This window comes from Schistocerca piceifrons, chromosome 5, assembly GCF_021461385.2.
Source record: "Schistocerca piceifrons isolate TAMUIC-IGC-003096 chromosome 5, iqSchPice1.1, whole genome shotgun sequence".
Classification (NCBI taxonomy): domain Eukaryota; kingdom Metazoa; phylum Arthropoda; class Insecta; order Orthoptera; family Acrididae; genus Schistocerca; species Schistocerca piceifrons.
Genome location: NC_060142.1, coordinates 314,713,546 through 314,731,862, shown reverse-complemented (window position 1 = coordinate 314,731,862; position 18,317 = coordinate 314,713,546). Strand labels below are relative to the sequence as shown.

The following is an 18,317-nucleotide window of genomic DNA, read 5'->3' as shown; positions in this document are numbered from 1 at the left end:
TTGCCACATCAGTAGACGTAAGATGCAATCGATCTCAGTGGCAATCGATGTTTGTCGTTCTTTAGAACATACAAATACAAGGGGTTCGATTTATGGCGTCTTGGAATTCTTGGTGCAGCCCTCTCTGGCGACGCAGCGGTTGAGGCGCGAGCTGTTGCGTGTGCCAGCATCCCTGGTCCAGGAGCGGCGTAGGTGGAGGGGGTGTAGCGTGACGTCACGCGCGCGGCTCTCCTGCCGGCCGCGGCGGCCCGCGCCACAGTTGCGGCTGCACCGCCGGCGTCGCAGCATCGCGGACTCAGATCGTGTCCCGCCCAGGGTTCGCTCTCTGCCGGCTTTTCGCGCCCAAACGCGGCGTCGCGCAGCAAGTGGTCTCCCGGCTGTCCGTGGCTCCCCGCTGCTACCACCGTTTATACGTCTGTGAGAAGTGCTCTGTGGACGTGTAGTGACTCCAGATAAGAAGACAAAACCACTGTTGACGCTGCTTTGTTTGTTATGACATCTGTCTGAAAGGTAAGTCCTTGAGCTTTGACTTTTGTTTTCATGCACCAGACGAAACCAAGAGCTTCCTCACCTCATCATCTGCTGTTAAGTCTAGTAAGAGCACGGGAAAAATTTATTGCCGAAAGTCGAAATTTAGTTTAATTTTTTTCCTGTAACTGTCAAGGACAAAAAAACAGCGGCTATGATCGACCATAGCCGAACATTCAGTCAGTATATTATACATTTACAATAACTTTGAATGGATAAATTTAAATATATTTTGGATGTAATGCAGTCGCAAACAATAGGCATTTTTAAAAAATTATTATTTCTCGTATCAGTATGTGTATATTGAAACGGCATATGCCAAACTAAGTTCTCGCGGATGGAACGATGTTTGCAATTCAGGACACTTTTGTGCATTTTTCGTAGAGATATCAGAGATCAGCACATCAGCAGTATAGAAAATACGTGTCGGGTTAGTGATTAGTGTTGCTGTGTTTCCCATATACTTGCAAACATTCACACGAAGTAAACATGTCTACAGAAAAACTTTGACAAAAGCAAAGAAGAATAGATAACTTCACTCTGAAAGAAACAATGGCGAGAAAGTTGTGTGAGTTGGACTGTATACAATAGTTAACGAAAATACTAGATGGAATAGGTGTCTATAGACGAAATTACAAGTAGAAGGTGGAATGTTGTGAAAGATAGCATCGAACCAATTCGAATGTCTAATGATGAGACCAAAAGAACTGGAGATGAGATGAGAAGAACCAGACGACGTTTTATTCTCAGCAACTCAGTACAACTTGCAGCTCAACAAAATTTCCTGCACTTGGTAGGAGACGATTGTAGAGTTTACCTTCTCTGCCTAACTGGACATATTGGCTGTTGGCATTCGTCTCAGGATAACAGACCAATGTTTGTTTAGCGATTTTTTTCCGACGTTTGGCCATCATCAGTACCTGGCATCGTCAACAATTCATCTTCAATGTGGTGTCCAGGAAAACCTGAACAGATGTAAATCTTTGGTATTTTGTTCCTGTTAATAACGTAATGCCGTTATAAGGCCTTATTGACGTAACTGTTCGAAGTTTAGATCTGCATTTTCTATGCTTACCTCGCCATTGAGCTCCCCATACATACCACCAATACTAGCACCACCAACAACAGATTTTTGGGGCATTCGGATGTGACAGTGGCCCGATGTTGGACTTTTAAATTTTGTTAAAATTTCAGTTCTGTTCTTCGTTTCTAATATCGGAAGCTTACATCCACCTTGTTCTCTTACTACGAACTGAGTCGTCCTGATGGCTGCAATTTTAATGACAAACACGGCATTCAACCTTCAGTATTTGACAGACGATTTGCTGGAAGCCTTTATAAACCAATGGGATGAGATTGATCTGAGACCTAACACTCAAACGCGGCTAAAAATAAGTTTCTTCCACTACTCTTTCTAATATAATGTATGTAACTTAAAATTTTATCATTTGCATCATATTAGTCATGGGCAGTGAATCGTCTACTTCTTAGTTTTCTGCTCCTGCAGAGACAAATTGTAAGAGAGATCATTGCATCCGTGATGTCTGTAAGTCATTGAGCTATCTCACAAGTTTGCAGATTATAGCCTCCTCTTAGTATGAAGGAAGATTAGGCTTTAATTAGGGTTTAATATCCCGTCGACGACAAGATCAATAGAGTCAGAGTACAAGCTCGGAATGGTCGATTTCAAATCCACTCCTTCCGCATGCAATTTCATTGTCGTAATCGATTATCAAACTAGTTCGGTCCTCCAAATAAATTTTCATCTCTCTCTCTCTCTCTCTCTCTCTCTCTCTCTCTCTCCCGCCGCTTCGTCACAAGCGAAGCGAGAGTGAGTAAGCACGAGAAGAACGCTGTTTCCGGAGATGAAGCATTGAGAAACAACGCAGTAAGGTTCTGTTCTCCTCACGGACGAACACAAAGCGCTAGTTTCTGCACGTTAACACACTAAATGTCTTGGCTTGATTGTCTACAAGAGAAGTCACTCTAAAAAATCCACTCCAGTCCTCACGACAATACTTCCATTACTAAATCTATTGCTTATGCTTAACCACTACATTCATCACTCTCTGAAAGCTGATATGATAGTATGTGGCAAGAATGAGTACACGTGAGAGGACTTGTCACTGCAAGGAATGAACGACTCTCGCCATCAGTGGAAATGGAACTCTCAGATTAAACAGAACTCTGCATACAGCATAAAATCTGGGCATCTTTGTCAATCGCTTTTTTGAGACGTCCAGGTAAACAATATTAGATATTTCAGATGTTACTTTTGCAGACGAGCTCTTTGGACGAATAGTCACGAGATGGATCCTTTCGTGAAACAGTCGGTTTCATTGTAGGAGGTATGAATACAATCGCTGCAGACAGCCACGAAACTCCTTGCTACATAATTACCGAGAAGAGTGTTTCCTCGACGCGGTATCCGTTGCGTGACAAGTTCCGTTTGCGGCAATAGTGTAAGATGTACTACGTCCAACACACGAGCCACACAACGGCGTCTATTGATGTGGCCTATGGCCAATGATTTACAGTCAAGAAGAGTTTGCCCGAATATTGACGATGGTTTGTACATCGCCAAATACTTGTTTTCCATTTCCATAATTTTTGAAGTCGATCGACAGATAAATCTAACTACAAGTAATGGAATCGTATGCTAACTCCTGAGGTCAGTATGTTCCTATATCGCTCTGTGTTGACCAATCCTCCTCCCCATATCTCAAGACACTGAAATTACTTCGGTCCATTTCTTATCTACTTTTAGGTCAATAAGGATGATTCTGTTCTTTCACAGCGTCATGAGATGTGTGTGACAGACAAAACCCTCACAGAAAACTGTGTATTGAATTACTTGGAGCAGTGTAAGGATGAATGTAAATGAACATGGGCTCGAATGGATACTGCTTCGGTCACCAGTAACTGAACATACAAGGTGTTCGGAAATTCCCGTTACAAACTTCTAGGACTTGTAGATGGGAGTGGTTCAAATGGTTCAGAACACTATGGGACTTAACATTGGAGGTCATCAGTCCCCTAGAACTTAGATCTACTTAAACCTAACTAGCCTAAGAACATCACACACATCAATGCTCGAGGCAGGATTCGAACTTGCGGCCGTAGCAATCGTGTGGTCCCGGACTGAAGCGCCTAGAACCGCTCGGTCACTGCGGCCGGCAGAGGGGAGTGAGTACATAATATTTTGAATAGGAACCCACGTCAGGAAACATACCGCTTCCGTTCTACGACGGTTTCAATTCAGATGTGTAACGCATTTACGTCTGCTGAGGGAAAAAGATAAATCTCAGAGCTGCTTGTTCTGATATGCCATAGCGAAGTCGGGATGTCGTAGGTACAACGTCGTATCAGCATTGGTGGTCGCCACATCGAGCCGCTATGTAACTGTTTCTTACCTTCACCAAAACGATCTTCACTCTCCTTTATTAATTTATTAACCGATTAGGCTATATGATCTGCTACATTGTCGAGTTTATTATCTACAATATTTTAACCTCTTCAATTCCGACATCGTGATCTTGTTTGACAGTAATGTTAAAATTAGGAGCTCTTCAATTCTTGGATCTACTCGTATTTGAGTTTGCATATTATCCTTTCCCTCCATAGAATCGCTAATATGTTTCTCTAGTCGTCTGTTCACAGCTTATCTCGGTTCCCTAACTTATGATTCCTGTCTTTGCTTCCGGAAGCTCGTTCTTAAACACCTCTTCCACCTTATCGGTCATAGGATTCTCCAGGGCAGCACAATGATGTGTTGGAGTTAGTTTCTGTTGTTAAGACAATCACAGATGCTCGCGCGTATTACTAAACAGTCAAGCACGCAATAGCATTAAGCATATCTCAGATTCGCGTAGCATAACTGTCAAAATATTTCACTTTTCGCTATTAAACTTTCAATCAACTTTAAAAACTGTCAAAAATTTTCAGATTAGCTTTAACTATTCCCATTGTTAAAAAAACTCAGTCCCAATCATGATAACAAATTAATCACATCTTTAAGCCAAAAAAAGTCTTATGATTTGCCAGTGTTCCTTTGCTGCATATTATTTAACTCTGTATCCCTCCATTTTAGCTGATTAGGATACTGATTCAGTTTTGATAACCAACTTCAAGCATGCATACTTCCAAAATAAAAATCTTCAACATCAGTTTTTTTTTCTTTTCAAATTTTTCCTCCGCTGTTCTATTGATAATCTTCACAATACACACACTACGGTGTAATCGTACATTTCCATCCAACGACTGGCTTCAATGGAATGCAGACATGAAATGAACAAAATTACATAGTAACAAGTTCTTTTTCGTACTAAGAATGTTATTCTTTATTCTGTGTCGAATCTGCTGGCCCGACGACGTCCTCTGGAGTGGCATGGCTGTCGGCTCGACGCGTACAGCGACCAACTTCCGAAGCTGCCGTTACCGTGCTGCTGCCAGTCTGCCGTCGTTGTTTCAGCGCCCTCGAACACACGGAATATAAGAACATAAAGAACACTACACACGGCACATCCTTTACATAATTTTAACCTATTACATATATGAATATGAACCACGAAACTCGTTAACTACATGCTACTTCATGTATTATAGTATTCGTACCGCAAGACCATACATCGAACAGCGCTGTTGAAGGAAGGCAGTGCTGATCGGCAAAAAATGTGAGATATTCACTCATGACTATCAGCAAACTGAGTCTTCGTATACGACTACTTTCGGCGAAAAATCACGTGAACAGAAAAATGCTTGTCCACTATCACTGTGTTGTTCGATTTTAACTAAGCGTGTCACGGCGTAAGTACATAGTTCAATGATTAAAACAGTTGCCCACCAATTAATCATTGGAAAACCTCCTTAGCAGTGCGAACAGTCTCGTGTTCTTTCTTTCGTCAAACTTTTTACTTTTACTTTAATTACAATATAGAAAATTCCGAAACGTTAGCACTCACAAGGAAGACTGCACGGAAGAGTTAAATCCTTTGTAATTTGACAATATGCACAATTTTACATAGCTGAGCACTTTCAACGCACCACAGTGTCTCGCTGACCGGTGTACGATGTGCAGTTGTTAAAATACGCTCCACAATGTCGATGATGGATCCAATGTGCTGCATATTTCCTGTGAGTCGTTCAGTGGGAGAGTGTAAGAGACAGACTATGATTCCTCTCAAGAGCGTACTGACAAAATACGTGGTACTCGTGTGACCGACGAAGACACCGATACAGTTCTGCTTGATACAGAAATTTTCATATAATAAGCGCATGAATAAAGTAGGTCCATGTGCGTATACCATCACGGATACAGAAAAATACCCGAAGAATGGAAATTAAATTCCTTAAATATTGGGGTTTCGGTCAAATTGCTGATGTTCTGAAGCACTGCAAAGAACTCTGTCGTGTACTTTAAATTTACGGCAGCTAAACTCCAGTTTCTTCAGGTGCGTGCGTTTCTCTTCACGTGGGTGGGGCGTTTACGGCATATTTTATGAATTTCCCACCATGCACGTTGTGTAATCCCCCACATGCGTTCCACAGAACTTAGGTTATAAGCTGATGTTCTGTGAGGAAACAGCGACCAGTCGCTTGGTAACGTTTTTTTAACTCTTTATTTTCGCCTTCGTGAGTTTTCGAAACACTGCTCTCTTAGGCGTATACGTACAATATTGTGTACAAAGTGCAGCTAGTTTCTGGGATTGTGGGGCTGGAGAAAATATTTGGATGTATGAAGGTTATGCCGAGTTATGGACATAAAACAGAAAATAGAAACGTGAAAAGGTCAGTTGTAGGTCATATAGTTCCAGAAAATAATTCCCAATATACTAGCATGGAAAACGGTACTTAGATTCATGTGATTTAGTATTTTAGTGTAAAGACGTTAACTCTACCTTGTCCTATCTTGTTATTCTTAGAAATTAAACTGAATATTTGTGAGCTATATCTTAAATGACATTATTTTAACAAATCGATATTTTGCATATTTTTGATTCTTTAACGCGTCATTCGACTTCCGGGATTATATAACAAAATATAGCTAATATAACGAAATATTTATTTACTTATTTGTTTAAGCTGATCTGACTAGGGTTATCAGGTTCTCTCTTACATTGGACCAGGGTTTCATACATACATTACCTTTCTTACATCAGAGTTACCTAAGAAATAACAATTTTCATATGACAACTAGTGTTAAAATGATTTGAGTGTCCGAAATGGCAGTGTGAGTAAATTATACTGCCTGTGAAATAATTGAGTTAGTACTGGCAGTACTTGTACTACTGCAGCTGCTGCCACTAATGGTGACAATCATCATCATTTTCTTTGGGCCTTCGTCCGACTTCAACGCGGGGTCGGCCTTGTAACTATGGATGTGGCGATGTTAGTGTCAGAGGGCGGCAGGATGCCCTTCCTATCGCCACTCCGTAACCCCCTGCGACAGAATTAGTGTACCCCAGCTGTCTGCATGTAGTGTAAGGCATGGAATAGTGCGAACGTGTTAAAATGTCTGTGAGTCGTGTAACTGAGGCGGGACATGGGAACCAGCCCAGTATTCACCTTCTGGGATGTGGAAAACCGCCTAAAAACCACATTCATCCTCGTCGTTAATCCGCCAGCCGGGTTTGATCCAAGGCCGACGCACCTACCCGAGTCCAGGAAGCAGTGCATTAGCGCCCTCGGCAAACCTGGTGGGTCACTAGTAGTGATAATAGTAACAATAAGTATTATTATAATTATTGTCACAATAATGATAAATTTAATAACAATAGTGGTAATGACAGATATAAGAAGAATTTCTAGGTGTACAAAGTAGATTTTTTTTTTGGTATAACGAGTTCCAGGGAAAGGAAGTTTAAGGAGAATACATCGGCAAAGAATACTGGGGAATGGGGAAGACCAGGTTGCAAGAGACAATGGTAATCATTAAATACATAATCCTATAAAATATTGTTTACAAGTTTCGTTGATCTTATTCTTCGACTTCACTAATGATCAACCGAGAGCGACTAGCGGTGAAAAAGCGAGAAGTGCCTTCTTCATATAGTACAAATATCTGTGCAATGAGCATTCGGATTTGCAGAAATATTTTTTGTTGTCAACAGCCTGGTCACGAAATCTCGGGACACCGTAGGTTTGTCCTTCAAGCGCTCTGTACTTTTAGAATGTCATTACATCACTAGTACAGATAGATTCTCTTCGTAAGTGCCGTGAATAACAATTTTTATTTGATACCCGGAAAACCGGTTTGAATAGAAGTGAAGGAAACCAAGAAGTCGAAACTTCGAAGAGCTTCTTTCCGACAAGTATTACAGCTCAGATGCACGCTTTTTTGTGTCTCGGTCAGCCACCACAATTTTTCGGTATTATAAGGCACTTAATCGTATTATCTAATCTCATGTTGTAAATTTTTGCTGTGACAGTATTCCAAAACGACTTGACGCCAAGTCTGTGCCTCTGAAAGTGTCCGAAAACAGCCGAATTTGTCGCATTTTAGTGATTATACCACCTGCTGCATCGATTTTTTCAAGCTTTTGTGAATTTATTTTCCTCTTCCACCCCCCCCCCCCCTCCACCCCATGAACCATGGACCTTGCCGTTGGTGGGGTGGCTTGCGTGCCTCAGCGATACAGATAGCCGTACCGTAGGTGCAACCACAACGGAGGGGTATCTGTTGAGAGGCCAGACAAACGTGTGGTTCCTGACGAGGGGCAGCAGCCTTTTTAGTAGTTGCAGGGGCAACAGTCTGGATGATTGACTGATCTGGCCTTGCAACACTAACCAAAACGGCCTTGCTGTGCTGGTACTGCGAACGGCTGAAAGCAAGGGGAAACTACAGCCGTAATTTTTCCCGAGCGCATGCAGCTTCACTGTATGGTCCAGTCTCAGGACTGAAGACCACAACAACAACAAAAATTTTCCTGTTTCTTGTTGGCCAGCCCTCACTACTGCTTATTGCTAATACTGTGGCGTAGATATTTAGCGCATTTTCTCCCACTTTATTCAGACTAAGTAAGACGAAAGAAAAAATCTGATCGCTGGTTAAATGCAATACAAAGCCTGATGTATCCCACACACTAAAAATATGAGATATTGCGCTCTCCTCTTGCCGCCGCAACCCCGCACCCCTTAATACACAGAATAGTGCATGACCTTATTGTATCGTTGCTCCTGTAACATTTATTTTAGCTCTTCATTGTCGGACCATTTAACACCATAAAGGGAAGTGAACGACGACATGTATGGCATCTTATGTAACAATATTTTGTGTTAATCAAATGTGAAGACAATAAATTGACAGTAAAATTCAACAAGGAAACAGGTTTTGTACTTTGGTTCTACTGTGTTTGCGTGTATGCTTGTGTGTGTGTGTGTGTGTGTGTGTGTGTGTGTGTGTGTGTGTGTGTGTATGTGTGTGTGTGTGTGTCTATGTGTGTGTTATGTCTGACTTTTGTTCCTCATTATTATGGTTGACAGTCAGTTTGTTGATTTCTTATTGACTTACTTCTAAAGCAGAATATACAACCTATATGTGAGGATCCCAGTGTTGTGATAAAAATAAAAAAAGCAATTGTTCTGTACGAGACTTGTGTAGAAAATATATATAAGATGTTGTTGTTGTAGTCTTCCTTCCAATGACTAGTTTGATACAGCTCTCTATGCTACTCTATCCTTTGCGAGCTCTTCATCTCCCAGTAGCTACTGCAACCTACATCCCTCTGAATCTGCTTACCACTCTTATATTCATTTCTTTATCTCGCTTTACGATTTTTACCCCCCATGCATTCCTCCAGTACTAAATCGGTGATCCTTCATGCCTCAGAATGTGTCCTACCCCCGATCCGTTCTTTTCGTCAGGTTGTACCACAAATTTCCCTTCTCGCCAATTCTATTCAGTACGTCCTCATTAGTTACATGATGTACCCATCTAATCTTCAGCATTCTTCTGTAGAATCACATTTCAAAAACTTGTATTCCCTTCTTGTCTAAACTGTTTATCGTCCATGTTTCACTTCCATACAAATACTTTCAGAAAGGACTTCCTGACACTTAAATCTATACTCAATGTTAACAGATTTCTCTTTTTCAGAAACGCTTTTCTTGCCATTGCCAGTCTACATTTTATATCCTATCCATCATCAGTTATTTTGCTTTCGAAATAACAAAACTCACCGGCCGCTGTGGCCGAGCAGTTTTAGGCTCTTCGGTCTAGAACCGCGCTGCTGCTACGGTCGCAGGTTCGAATCCTGCCTTGGGCATGGATGTGTGTGATGTACTCAGGTTAGTTGGGTTTAAGTAGCTCTGAGTCTAGGGGACTAATGACCTCAGATGTTAAGCCCCATAGTGCTAAGAGCCATTTGAACCATTTAACAAAGCTCATTTACTACTTGAAGTGTCTCATTTCCTAATCTGATTCCCTCAGTATCACTTGATTTAATTCGACTACATGTGCTGGAATTTCAGTCGATGCAACATGTCATAGTTTCCAGCTTCCATGTTCTTCGCATATCTTCATTTCACATTCCTGTTAGCGTACATTAAACTTCCAGTTATGGCAAATGGCTCTGAGCACTATGGGACTTAACATCTATGGTCATCAGTCCCCTAGAACTTAGAACTACTTAAACCTAACTAACCTAAGGACAGCACACAACACCCAGCCATCACGAGGCAGAGAAAATCCCTGACCCCGCCGGGAATCGAACCCGGGAACCCGGGCGTGTGAAGCGAGAACGCTACCGCACGACCACGAGATGCGGGCAAACTTCCAGTTAACTTATATTTTTCTATACTCAAAAATGTTGGTCTCTCTCTCTCTTTTTCACACACACACACACACACACACACACACACACACACACACAAACATTTCATGAACTTTTTGCTTTTGAATAAAAGACGAAACTGTTTTTCTGAGATTCAGCACTGTCAAAAGAAATGGCCATTTCTCGAGCTGCGGATTTAAAAGACTTATGTGTATCACTAACAAGAAATAACACATTTTGCACAGAGAATAACAGATTTAAACGGATATTCAAAGTGTAGCCAGAAAAACACAGAACGTCAAACTTTTTCTCCTTCCACGTATTTCTCTTTGCACCTGCAGCAACTAACAGTAATTCACATTGCCGTTACAAATGAACAAATGGTAGAAATGCAACAAATACGAGTAATATACTGAATAGCCAAAGAAACTGGTACACGTGCCTAATATCGGGAGAGTCCCTGCGAGCACGCAGAAGAGACGCACACGACGTGGCATGGACTCGGATAAAGCCTGAAGTAGTGCTGGAGGGAAATGACACCATGAATCCTGCAGGGCTGTCCAAAATCCGTAAGAGTATGAGGGGGTGAAGATCTCTTCTGAACAGGACATTGCAAGGCATCCCAGATACACTGAATAATGTTCATTTCTGAGGATTTTGGTGGCCAGTGGAAATGTTTAAACTCAGAAGAGTGTTCCTGGAGCTATTCCTTAGCAATTTTGGACGTGTGATGTGTCGCATGGTCCTGCTGGAATTGCCCAAATCCGTGGGAATGCAACATGGACATAAATGGTTGCAGGTGATCAGACCGAATGCTTATGTACGTGTCACCTGTCAGTGTCGTATTTAGACATATCAGGGGCCGAAATCAACTCCACATTCCCCACACCATTACACAGCCTCCAACAGCTTGAACAGTTCCCTGCTGACATGCAGGTTCCATGGATTCATGAGGTTGTCTCCCTACCCGTATCCGTCCATCCGCTCAGTACAATTTGAAACGAGACTTGTCCGACCAGGCAACATGTTTCCAGCCATCAACAGTCCAATGGCGGTGTTGGCGAGCCCAGGCGAGGCGTAAAACTTCATGTCGTGCAGTCAGCAAGAGTACACGTGTAGGCCTTTGGCTTCGAAAGCCCATGTCGATGATTCGTTGAGTGGTTCGCACGCTGACACTTGTTTATGGCCCAGCATTGAAATCTGCAGCAATTTGCGGAAGAGTAGCACATCTGTCACGTTGAACGATCCTCTCCAGTCGTTGTTGGTCCCGTTCTTTCAGGATCTTTTCCGGCGCCATCGATGTCAGAGATTTGATGTTTCACTGGATTCCTGCCATTCACGGGACACTCCTAAAATGCTCGTACAGGAAAATCTCCACTTAATACCTACCTCAGAGATGCTGTGTCCAATCGCTCGTGCGGCGACTATAACACCAGGTTCAAACTCAGTTAAATCTTGATAAGCTGCCATTGTAGCAGCAGTAACCAATCTAACAACTGCGCCAGACACCTGTTGTTTTACACTACTAGCCATTAAAATTGCTACAAGAAGAAGAAATGCAGATGATACACGGGTATTCATTAGACAAATATAATATACTAGAACTGACATATGATCACATTTTCACGCAATTTGGGTGCATAGATCCTGAGAAATCAGTACCCAGAACAACCACCTCTGGCCGTAATAACGGCCTTGATCGCCTGGGCATTGAGTCAAATAGGGCTTGGATGGCGTGTACAGGCACAGCTGCCCATGCAGCTTCAACACGATACCACAGTTCATCAACAGAGGTGACTGGTGTATTGTGACGAGTCAGTCGCTCGGCCACCATTGACCAGACGTTTTCAGTTGGTGAGAGATCTGGAGATTGTGCTGGCCAGGGCAGCAGTCGAACATTTTCTGTATCCAGAAAGGCCCGTACAGGACCTGCAACATGTTGTCGTGCATTGTCCTGCTGAAATGTAGGGTTTCGCAGGGATCGAATGAAGGGTAGAGCCACGGGTCGTAACACATCTGAAATGTAACGTCCACTGTTCAAAGTACCGTCAATGCGAATAAGAGGTGACCGAGATATGTAACCAATGGCACCCGATACCATCACGCCGGGTGATACGCCAGTATGGCGATGACGAATACACTGTTTCAATGTGCGTTCACCGCGATGTCGCCAAACACGGATGCGACCATCATGATGCTGTAAACAAAACCTGGATTAATCCGATAAAATGACGTTTTGCCATTCGTGCACCCAGGTTCGTCGTTGAGTACACAATCACATGCGCTCCTGTTGTGATGCAGCGTCAAGGGTAACCGCTGCCACGGTCTCCGAGCTGCTGCAAGCGTCGTCGAACTGTTCGTGCAGACGGTTGTTGTCTTGCAAACGTCCCCATCTGTTGGTTCAGGGATCGAGGCGTGGCTGCACGATCCGTTACAGCCATGCGGATAAGATGCCTGTCATCTCGACTGCTAGTGACACGAGGCCGTTGGGATCCAGCACGGCGTTCCGTATTACCCTCCTGAACCCACAGATTCCATATTCTGCTAACAGTCATTGGATCTCGACCAACGCGATCAGCAATATCGCGATACGATAAGCCGCAATCGCTATTGGCTACAATCAGACCTTTATGAAAGTCGGAAAATTGATGGTACACATTTCTCCTCCTTACACGAGGCATCACAACAACGTTTCACCAGTCAACGCCGGTCAACTGCTGTTTGTGTATGAGTAATCGGTTGGAAACTTTCCTCATGTCAGCACGTTGTAGGTGTCGCCAGCGGCGCCAACCTTGTGTGAATGCTCTGAAAAGCTAATCATTTGCATCTCACAGCATATTCTTCTTGCCGGTTAAATTTCGCGTCTGTAGCACGTCCTCTTCGTGGTGTAGCAGTTTTAATGGCCAGTAGTGTATATAGACGTTACCGACCGCAGCGGCCTATTCTGCCAGTTTCATATCTCTGTATTTGAATACGCATGGCTATATCAGTTTCTTTAAGGCTTAAGTTACAAGTTTCTAATTCAACAGAAAGCATAAACAAACGGTAGTATCCCGAAATCTCCTGACAATCCTAGTTTAATGTTGACAACGTCCGCAGGACGCAATACTCACTCCAGAAATATTTCTAATTTGTGGATGGGAAAGCAGAAGGAAACAGCAGCGGCAGCGGGCATGTCGCATCCGCGGCGTTCCGTTGCGCGGCGTCGCGTTCCAGCGCAGCTGGAGTGGTGGGGGCCCAGGCTGAGGCGAGCAAGCGGAGCCTCGGCCGGCCGGCCGCGAGCTGGCGGCATTCTTGTGGCGTGGCGCGCGTGCCGGCCGCGGCTGCCGCTGGCGCCAAGGTTTACCGGCCGCGCTGGCGCTCTGCCGCGCTGGGTAAGCGGCGGCCCGGGCCCGCCAGCGCGGTCCGTCACTACCAGACAACACTCTCATTCTGCATCTACGTGATTACTCTGAAATTCACATTTAAGTGCTTGGCAGAGGGTTCATCGAACCACAATCATACTATCTCTCTACCATTCCACTCCCGAACAGCGCGTGGGAAAAACGAACACCTAATCCTCTCTGTTCGAGCTCTGATTTCTCTTATTTTATTTTGATGATCATTCCTACCTATGTAGGTTGGGCTCAACAAAATATTTTCGCATTCGGAAGAGAAAATTGGTGACTAAAATTTCGTAAATAGATCTCGCCGCGACGAAAAACGTCTCCGGCATTTGTTTCAGTACAGTCAACGCGGACTTGAACGAGCAGGGCTGTATCTATATACAGGGTGACTCGCGTAAGACGTAACACCCCCTTTATTCTTGGGGGCGATTGCACGTATCGGCATGCGGTGTTTGGCGAATCATTGCCTACTATGGGGCACATACTTTGGTACATGCCCAATAATCACAACGTTTATATTGGCCGAGATAATGAGGCAAGTACATGCTTTTTAAATCGGACGCTATACTTTTTTTACCATCATTCGAAAGCTCTGGAAAAGACGAGTACAGTGATGTAACGCAAGTTGCTATTGTTATTCAAACTTTGCTTAAAAGAGGGCGGATGAGTATTTACCTACGTAGCGTAGGCCGTGCATGCTACATAGAGCACGGCAACTCGGCCTGCGGGTCGCGCGAGGCGTGTTTAGACTGCAGCCGCTCCCGACCGCCTCGACCTTCAATCGTACAATATTTCCCAGCGTCTTTTAAGCGAAAATTGAATCACAATAAATGGTTAGAATGGCTCTGAGCACTGTGGGACTCAACTTCAGAGGTCATCAGTCCCCTAGAACTTAGAACTACTTAAACCTAACTAACCTAAGGACATCACACTCACCCATGCCCGAGGCAGGATTCGAACCTGCGACTGTAGCGGTCGCGCGGTTCCAGACTGTAGCGCCTAGAACCGCTCCACGACCCGGCCGGCGAATCACAATAGCAACATGCGTTACATCACTATACGCGACTTTTCCAGAGCGTTCGAATGATGGTAAAAAAAAGAGTAGCGTCCCATTAAAAAAAACATGTACTTGCCTCATTATCTCGGTCAATATAAACGCTGTGATTATTGTGCATGTACCAAAGTATGTGCCCCATAGTCGGCTATGATTTGCCGAACACCGCTTGTCGATACGTGCAGTCGCCAACGGAATAATGCGGGTGTTACGTCTTACGCGACTCACCCTGTATACACTCAACAAACCACCTTAAGCCAGTACGCAAATTGAAGATGCAGCAGGGAGAAAGGAAAGGAAAGGGAAGGAACTACTGGTGTCAGCTGCATCGGATCTTTGTGCAGAATCAGCGGCGAGAAGTGAAATGTGTGCGGGCTCGAACCCAGGGCCTCTTGCTTACCAGGCAGCTGCGTTAACCACTGTGCCATTCGGACACAGTGTTTACCGCAATTGCGCGGACTGTTCGGCACGGTTACTGGTCCACCCACATTCCTACCCAGCGGCACCTGTTCGCAGTCACCACCCGTGTTCTTCATGCTCTCTAGTTCGAGATTGCCACACGAGGTCGAATGTAATTGTCTATCTGCACTGATGATGGTGAATTCATTGACCATCTACCCGAAGCGTTATACAAATGCGTGGTGTGTGTTCCGGTCGCCAATGGTTCGCGGGAAGAACGATTGCCGGCCAGAGTGGCCGAGCGGTTCTAGGCGCTACAGTCTGGAACCGCGCGACCGCTACGGTCGCAGGTTCGAATCCTGCCTAGGGCATGGATGTGTGTGATGTCCTTAGGTCAGTTAGGTTTAATTAGTTCTAAGTTCTAGGGGACTGAAGACCTCAGAAGTTAAGTCCCATAGTGCTCAGAGCCATTTGAACCATTTGAAGAACGATTGACGGTAACCCTGTGTGTGGGCTCAAATCTCGCTAATTCTGTCTTCATGGTCTTTTCACGGGATACACTTAGGAGGAAATAATACAGGATGGATCAAAAAGAATCATCTGATTTTAAAAAGTCATAACTATTATGATATTTGGGTTGTGTGCGTGAACAACATACTGTTGGACAGAGCAAACACTCGAGTTTTACATGGTTTCCACTAGGTAGCAGCAGTGTGCGCCCACTTCAGTTTTAGTAAAAATGGTGTCCAGGGAACAGAAAGCGTTTTGTTTTCTACGTTTTGCGCAGTGCGGGTCAGTAATGACTGTTCAGTGTGACTTTCGTACTAGGTTTGGTGTGCGTCCTCCTACAGCACAGAGCATTAGACGATCGCACGAACAATTCCGAGAAACAGGTTGTTTATGTAGAGGCAAATCGCTGGCCCGTCCCCGAGTGTCTGACACAGACGTCGAACGTATCCGTCATAGTTTCACAAGCAGTCCGCAGAAATCCGTTCGCCGTGCAACTCGACAGCTCAACGTGGCCCTGACGTGCTGTGAAAAATAGATCATGCGATCACGAACTACATAAAAGAGAATAATCGAAAAAGTTATCGAGATTAGTGCAAGCTTCACTGTAGCGCCAAAGAAACAGGTGTAGCCAAGCGTATGCAAATACAGGGATATGTACAAAGACAGAATACGGTGCTGCGGTCAGCAACTTCTATATAAGACAACAAGTGTCTGGCGCTGTTATTAGATCGGTTACTGCTGCTACAACGGCAGCTTATCAAGATTTAAGTGAGTTTGAACGTGGTGTTAAAGTCGGCGCACGAGTGATGGGACACAGCATCCCTGAGGTAGCGATGAAGTGGAAATTTTCTTGCACAACCATTTCAAGAGTGTACCGCGAATATCAGGAGTCCGATAAATCATCAAATTTCCGACATCGCTGCTGCCGGAAAAAGATCCTGCAAGAACGGGACCAACGACGACTGAAGAAAACCGTTCAACGTGACAGAAGCGCTACCATTCCGCAGATTCCTGCAGAGGCAGATTTCAATGCTGGGCCATCAAAAAGTGTCAGCGTGCGAAACAATCAATAAAACATCATCAATACGGACCTTCGGAGCCACAAATCCAATCGTGTACCCTTCCGCTGGCCTCCAAACTCCCCAGACATGAATGTTATTGAGCATATCTGGGATGCCTTGCACTTTGCTCTTCAGAAGAGATCTCCAACCCATCGTACTCTTACGGATTTATGGACAGCTCTGCAGGATTCATCGTATCAATTACCCTCAGCACTACTTCAGTCATTTGTCGAGTCCATGCTACGTCGTTTTGCGGCACTTCTGCGTGCTCGCGGGTGCCCTACAAGGTTTAGGCAGGTGCATCAGTTTCTTTGGCTCTCCAGTGTATAAAGAAATTCAAGGCCCTTGTACAAGTGTCGCCCGGAAAACATTTCTACCGTCGCTAGAATGTGGTCACTGATTGAAGAGCCAAGCCACCTACCAGGTGACCGCTGTTGTTAATGACGAGAATACCAACATAACTTTTAGTTGTAGCTGGGCTACTGTGCAGCCCCCGACGGATAGGCTGATCGTTAAACTGAAGAAATCCACGAAGTGAAACTAAAACCGAACCAGAAGCCAAGATAGAATTAAACTCACTGCTGTCATGACAGTTCGAGATATAATCCTTTAACATGTAAATCAAGATAGCAGGGCAGTTAAATGTTTCGTAAACGGCGATTCAGTGCATGTTTCCGAGAACACATTCGTATAGTCTTGACAACGGGAAAAATTTAAATAGTAAGTTAAAATAATTTAAGTACATATCGCACACTCACGAGTTTGCAAATCAGATCACAGGCCACGTTTCCTCACAACCATCAAGCAGATACATTATTCCGAAAACAATTACAAGAACCAAGCAAACAAATATTTAAGTAACAAATAAATAGCAACAATAAGATAAATAACTCTAACAAATTGAAAAGTAATTCAAACGCCATTAGTTTCATTTATGACCTAAATTTTTCGTTCCAGTGGTTGGATAACGAACTGTGCTGAAATTTTTATTGTTTTGCTGCGGTATGAAAATGTGTGCTAGTAAGGTATATATCTCTGTTAAAATGTTTTGAATATAACGTCCGCATTTACGAACTGTATTCTCGTGTAACATTTTTATTTGTTTTTCGACAGAAAAATAGAGGGAACCTACTGATGATGGACAAACATCTCCGAAATATGTATGGATAAAAAATTCCACAAGATTTTAAAAGTCTGTTAAAGTGAAAAGAAAAGAATAACGAATAGTTATATAAACATTATAATTTCGATTTACCGGCGGTTCGTTGAATACACTGCAAGGAATGTTGGTGAACTGGGGCCGAGTATTTACCCGCTGTTTGTCGGAGCCGCTAGCACCCAGGTCGCCTAGCGCTCCTCACACCGACGGGGTCGGAAGACGTCACTTTGATACCGCTAATGTGTCTGCCCTGTCATTAGAGGCGACATCGCTGTCGGCGCACTGCTAAACTACAGTGTGAACTGCGGGAAACAGACGGTCTTCAAATTAAGGGTAATACGCTGATTTTTAAGAAAAATTCTTCTTATACAGAATCTATGTCATTTACGTAGTCACTTACGAAAAGACATGTCAGTCAATTGACAGCATTTTCTTTAATGTATTTTTCAA

At 43.8% G+C, this 18,317-nt stretch overlaps 1 protein-coding gene across 1 annotated transcript in view; it reads left to right on the top strand.

Annotated features, from left to right (window-relative positions):
- The first annotated feature begins 273 nt into the window (after nt 1–273).
- Nucleotides 274–18,317, top strand: part of LOC124798137 — a 643,772-nt gene continuing 625,728 nt past the window's right edge. Inside the window, exon 1 of the mRNA XM_047261409.1 lies at nt 274–510. The gene's annotated coding sequence lies outside the window, so the exon portion shown is untranslated. The remainder of the gene's footprint in view (nt 511–18,317) is intronic.